Consider the following 6,315-nt stretch of genomic DNA (forward strand, 5'->3'; position numbering starts at 1 on the left):
CATGTCCTCATCCACACCCAGTACAACTCGTTATAGCCGCCAATCTAGGACAAGTTAGAGTGTCTAATTTACTACTCAATGACTCAACCTTGGCCGCCGATGAGGTAACTGCATCAATCTCTTGAAGTATGGCTACCTTCTTTCTATCCCCTGTGTTCTACTAATAACTGTTCATAGCTATTTCTTCAATGAGATGTTGAGCCTCGTCCAGAGTTTTACTTCCTAAGTCACCTCTTGCTGCAACATCAATTAACTACTTTGTGCTTGGGTTCAATCCACTATATAAAGTCTGAATGATCATCCACTCGGTAAACCCATGTTGAGGACATTTATGAAGGAGCTCCTTGAACCTATCCCATGTCTTAAAAAGGGACTCCAATTCTGTTTGCACAAAAGAGGATATTTCATTCATAAGCTTCGCGGATTTTCTTGGAGTTAAATATCGGGCAAGAAAAGCTTCTACCATGTCTTCCCATGTAGTGATCAATGCTCTAGGAAAATGGTAAGGCACTCAACTTGATATCATAATCTGTAATTGATAAGTGCTTGTGTGATAAGAATGTGAAATGTTCTTTCCTTATCATGACCATTACTTTTATCAGCTTTTAGCGCTAATACATGTGTATTTGTGTTACTTTTATGCATGTAGAGTTGTAAAGCTAAGAAGTATTGAGAAAAGAAGCCAAAAGTAGACCGTGAGCACACTAATTGGTGGAATCTTAGAAGGAACAAACGCAAAGACACAAGTGGGGTGTTATGATGCATGAGTGTGTGCCAACCTCCGTGTACTCAAGCTATTACAACCAGTCGGAGAGGCACGAAGGCAGTCTCATTCGCATATCCCGATGACAAGGTCCCCTTGTGTATATCCCGTAAGTGCACGGATTTGTCAAAATAATAATCTCGGATGAGCGGGTATCGAATCCATATGGAATAGGGAATAAAAATACTTAATTCGATTCTTAGCTATGTGAAAGATCAATGATGATAAGTGTGACAATGATTCAATTCTCAACAATAAACACAACAAGTAAGAGAGCAAAAGTAAAGAAGGGGGTAAGGCAATCGATAAAGATGTGGTACCCGGATAATGCTCCGCCCAGGATAATTGTTTCAAGTGCAAGAACCCTCTATTATGCTTCCTAATCAATGCAATAGTGAGTCATGGAAATCCTTAATTATATAGTCCCAAATCTAAGGTCAACTATGCCTAACTCTATACATGTCCCGAAGGAGAGATTAGATAACCTCTCAACCTCGCACTCGCATAGAGTTGCAATGAGCTCTAGGGATTCCAAGTGATAAATCTCTTCCTACTTATAGACCTAACCCTTTGGTCTAGGTGGAAGATCCCTAACCATGATTAAGCCCTAGATACTAAGATCACCTCAATGCTTCAGTCCATTGCACGCGCAACTAAGCCCCAGCCGAAGTTCATCCCTTAGACCATTCACTCTATTATGGCCGCAAAGAACTCGAGGAACGGAGGTAGAATCTATCACGTCAGAGGGAAAAGGGGACACTCCTGTACCTCTTGACTTACCCTCTCAACCCTCTCCAACCTAGCTTTGTCCAACGCTCGTGGTGTGTCACTCACTCACAAGGTTACCAACGAGAACTCTCAACCCTAGTATCACTCTAGGGAAATGTTCATACAATCAAGCATTCAAGGTTGGAACTCACAATAAACATCAATTAATTGAAAGCATAATAAAGAGATTCAATGAAACGAATACATCCTAGGGTTCACAAATACCCAAGTACCCACTAGGGGTTTAGCTCTCCATGGAGCTAAGTACAATCAAAGAAATAGAATATAAAAGTAATGAATCCATAAAGAAACCCCCTCGATAGTCATGTCGATGGTCTTGTGGAAAGTTCTCTACTCGTCGTCCAAGGATTCCCTCGTCCGGTATAGGATACGCCTCGACGGAAGCTCCACTACCAACCTTCTTCCTAAGGAATGATGATGTCAGAGCCGTAGAACCTCTCCAAAACCTTGGCCAATACCCCTCAAAAGATGGAGAAAAGAATACTAAAATCGGGGCTGATTCGGCTTTAAATAGGGCTGGAATTGGGCGACTACACGGGCGTGGATGCTTCACGCGCCCGTGCGGAATTTCCACACGGGCGTGGATAATTTCCACACGCCCATGTGGATTCTCTGAACTCCTGTTTTCTCGGTTGGCTGTGAACAGTACTGCTACAATACCCAGCCTGAATAGCTTCCTGAATCCATTCTTTCATCTGAGTAATGCAAACGGGCACACGTTCACGTCGTGGATCACTTGCTTCTTCAATGACAAGCAAGTTGGTGGAGCTCTTGTTCTATGTGCATTAATCGGAATGCTCGATTGTGACTGCCTTTGTGCCACTCCAAATGGATGTGCCAAACTCGAATACGAGGAGGTTGGCACACACTCTAGCATCTCACATCCGACCTATGTCTTCGCATTTGAACCTTAGCAAGATTTCCTCCAAAATTGGTGCATTGTAATCCACATTGGCTTCTATTCTTCATACTCGGCCTCACAACCCTACCTGTACGAAAGTAACATAAAAACACACATATTAGTGTAACAACCTGAGAAAAGTAATGCTCAACATAAGGAATGAACGCTTCGCATTCATATCGCACAAGCACTTATCAAACTCCCCCACACTTAAGCTTTTGCTTGTCCTCAAGCAATAATTAAAACGTTATGTGCATCAATGAAGAAAATATTGAAAGTGCTTTGCCTTAGGTTCACCAAAGTATACAAAGAGAGCATTCTACAAGTAAGGGAAATTTCAACACTAAATATGACAAGATCCCCTTGCGTATATCCCGCAAGTGCACGGGTTTGTCAAAGTAATAATCCCGGGTAAGCGGGGTCAAATCCACAGGGAGTAGGGAGTAAAGACACTTAATTCTATTCTTAGCTATGTGGAGTATCAACAATGATAAGTGTGATAATGATTCAGTTCTCAACAATTAAAAGCAACAAGTAAGAGAGCATAAGGAAGAAGGAGGTAAGGCAATCGATAAAGATGGGGTACTCGGATGATGCTTCACCTAGGATAATCTCTTCAAGTGCAAGAACTCTCTGTTATGCTTTCTAATCAATGCAATGGTGAGTCGTGGAAATCATTACATACATAGTCCCAAATCTATGGTCAACTATGCCTAACTCTATTCATGTCCAGGAGGAGAGATTAAATAACCTCTCAACCTTGCACTCGAATAAAGTTGCAATGAGCTCTAGGGATTCTAAGTGATAAATCGCTTCCTAATTATAGACCTAACCCTTTGGTCCAGGCGGAAGGTCCCTAGCCACAATTAAGCCCTAGATACTAAGATCCCCTCAACGCTTCTCTCCGTTGCACTCGCAACTAGGCCCCAGCGGAGGTTCATCACTTAGACCATTCACTCTATTATGGCCGCAAAGAACTCAAGGAACAGAGGTAGAATCTATCACTTCAGAGGGAAAAGGGGACGCTCCTGTACCTCTCGACTCACCCTCTCAACCCTCTCCAACCTAGCTTTGTCTAACGCTCGTGGTGTGTCACTCACTCACAAGGTTACCAACAAAAACTCTCAACCCTAGTGTCACTCTAGGGGAAATAATCATACAATTAAGCATTCAAGGTTGGAACTCACAATAAACATCAATTTATTGAAAGCATAATAAAGAAGTTCAAAGAAACGAATACATCCTAGGGTTCATGACAAATTCCCCTTGCTTATATCCCGCAAGTGCACGGGCTTGTCGAAGTAATAATCCCGGGTGAGCGGGGTCGAATCCACAGGGAGTAGGGAGTGAAAATACTTCATTTGATTCTTAGCTATGTGGAAGATCAATTGTGATAGGTGTGAAATGGATTCAATTCTCAACAATAAAATCAACAAGTGAAAGAGCAAAAGTAAGAAGAGGGTAAAGCAATCGATAAAGATGGGGTACTCGGATAATGCTTCACCTACGATAATCGCTTCAAGTGCAAGAACTCTCTATTATGCTTCCTAATCAATGCAATGGTGAGTCGTGGAAATCCTTACATACATAGTCCCAAATCTAAGGTCAACTATGCGTAACTCTATACATGTCCCGGAGGAGAAATCGAACAATCTTAACACCTCGCACTCGCATAGAGTTGCAATGAACTCTAGGGATTCCAAGTGATAAATCTCTTCCTAAATATAGACCTAACCCTTTGGTCCAGGCGGAAGGTCCCTAGCCACAATTAAGCATTAGATACTAAGATCCTCTCAACGCTTCACTCCATTGCACGCGCAACTAGGCCCCAGCAGAGGTTCATCCCTTAGACCACTCACTCTATTATGGCCGCAAAGAACTCAAGGAACGGAGGTAGAATCTATCACGCCGGAGGGAAACGGGGACGCTCCTATACCTCTCGACTCATCCTCTCAACCCTCTCCAACCTAGCTTTGTCTAACGCTCGTAGTGTGTCACTCACACACAGTTTACCAACGAGAACTCTCAACCCTAGTGTCACTCTAGGGGAAATGTTCATACAATCAAGCATTTAAGGTTGGAACTCATAATAAACATCAATTTATTGAAAGCATAATAAAGAAGTTCAATGAAACGACTACATCCTAGGGTTCACAATCATCCAAGTACCCACTAGGGGTTTAGCTCTCCATGGAGCTTAATACAATCAAAGAAATCGAATGTAAAAGCAATGAATCCATAAAGAAACCTCCTTGATGGTCGTGTCGATGGTCTTGTGGAGAGTCCTGTACTCGTCGTCCAAAGATTCCTTCGTCCGGTATAGGATACGCCTCGATCCAAGCTCCCCTACCAACCTTCTTCCTAATGTAATCACGATGTCGCAGCCGTAGAACTTCGCCAAAACCATGGCCAATACCCCTCGAAACCCTAGCCGAAGTCCTCTCACAAGTTGGGGAAAAGATGGAGAAAAGAATACCAAAAATCGGGGCTAAAATCGGCTTTAAATAGGGCTGGAATCGGGCGACTGCACGGGCATGAATGATGTCACACGCCCTCGTGGAATTTCCACACAGGCGTGGATAATTTCCACACTCCCGTGTGGATTCTCTGTTTCTCTGATTTCTCGGCCGGGCTGCTACAGTACTTGCTACAGTATCTGCTATAGTGCTATGCCGGAAATACTCTCGAATTCCATACTTTCATTGGGGTAACACAAACGACTACACATTTACGTCGTGAATCACTTGCCTCTTCAATGATGTGCACGTTGGTGGATCTCTTGTTCTTATATGCATAAATCAAAATGTTCGAGTATGACTGCCTTTGTGCCCCTCCAAATGAATGTGCTCACTCGAATACGAGGAGGTTGGCACACACTCTAGCATCTCACACCTGACCTATGTCTTCGCGTTTGAACCTTAGCAAGATCTCCTCCAAAATAGGTGCATTATGATCCACATTGGCCTATTTCCTTCATACTCGGCCTCACAACCCTACCTGCATGAAAGTAACATAAAAACACACATATTAATGTTAAAATCTGAGAAAAGTAATGCTCAACTTAAGGAATGAATGCTTCGCATTCATATCGCACAAGCACTTATCAGTTCACCATCACCCAAGTACCCACTAGGGGTTTAACTCTCCATGGAGCTAAGTACAATCAAAGAAATTGAATGTAAGAACAATGAATCCATAAAGAAATCCCCTCAATGGTCATGTCGATGGTCTTGTAGAGAGTCCTCTACTCGTCGTCCAAGGATTCCCTCGTCCGGTATAGGATACGCCTCAACGGAAGCACCCCTACCAACCTTCTTCCTAAGTAATGATGATGTCAGAGCCGTAGAACCTCTCCAAAACCTTGGCCAATACCCCTCAAAACCCTAGCCGAAGCCCTCTCTCAAGTTAGGGAAAAGATGGTGAAAAAAATACCAAAATCTGGGCTGAATCGGCTTTAAATAGGGCTAGAATCGGGCAACTCCACGGGCTTGGACGCTACACGCGCCCGTGCGGAATTTCCACACGGGCGTGGATAATTTCCACATGCCCGTGTGGATTCTCTGTTTCACTTATTTTTTAGCCGGCTGTGAACAGTGCTGCTACAGTCTTCGACCTGAATAACATCCCAATTCCATACTTTCATCGGAGTAACGCAAACGGGCACATGTTTATGTCATGAATCACTTGCTTCTTCAATGATATATATGTTGGTGGAGCTCTTATTCTTATATGCATAAGACGGAATGCTCGAGTGTGACTACCTTTGTGGCCCTCCAAATGGATGTGCTCATTCGAATGCGAGGAGGTTGGCACACACACTCTAGCATCTCACACCTGTCCTATGTCTTCGCGTTTGAACCTT

At 43.3% G+C, this 6,315-nt stretch overlaps 1 non-coding gene across 1 annotated transcript; it reads left to right on the forward strand.

Annotated features, from left to right (window-relative positions):
• Positions 1–311: 311 nt before the first annotated feature.
• LOC120255188 lies at positions 312–418 on the forward strand. The gene has a single exon (XR_005534914.1). It is a non-coding gene; the product is annotated as a small nucleolar RNA R71 (small nucleolar RNA).
• The last annotated feature ends 5,897 nt before the right edge of the window (positions 419–6,315 follow it).

Source organism: Dioscorea cayenensis, unplaced genomic scaffold, assembly GCF_009730915.1.
Source record: "Dioscorea cayenensis subsp. rotundata cultivar TDr96_F1 unplaced genomic scaffold, TDr96_F1_v2_PseudoChromosome.rev07_lg8_w22 25.fasta BLBR01000877.1, whole genome shotgun sequence".
NCBI lineage: Eukaryota > Viridiplantae > Streptophyta > Magnoliopsida > Dioscoreales > Dioscoreaceae > Dioscorea > Dioscorea cayenensis.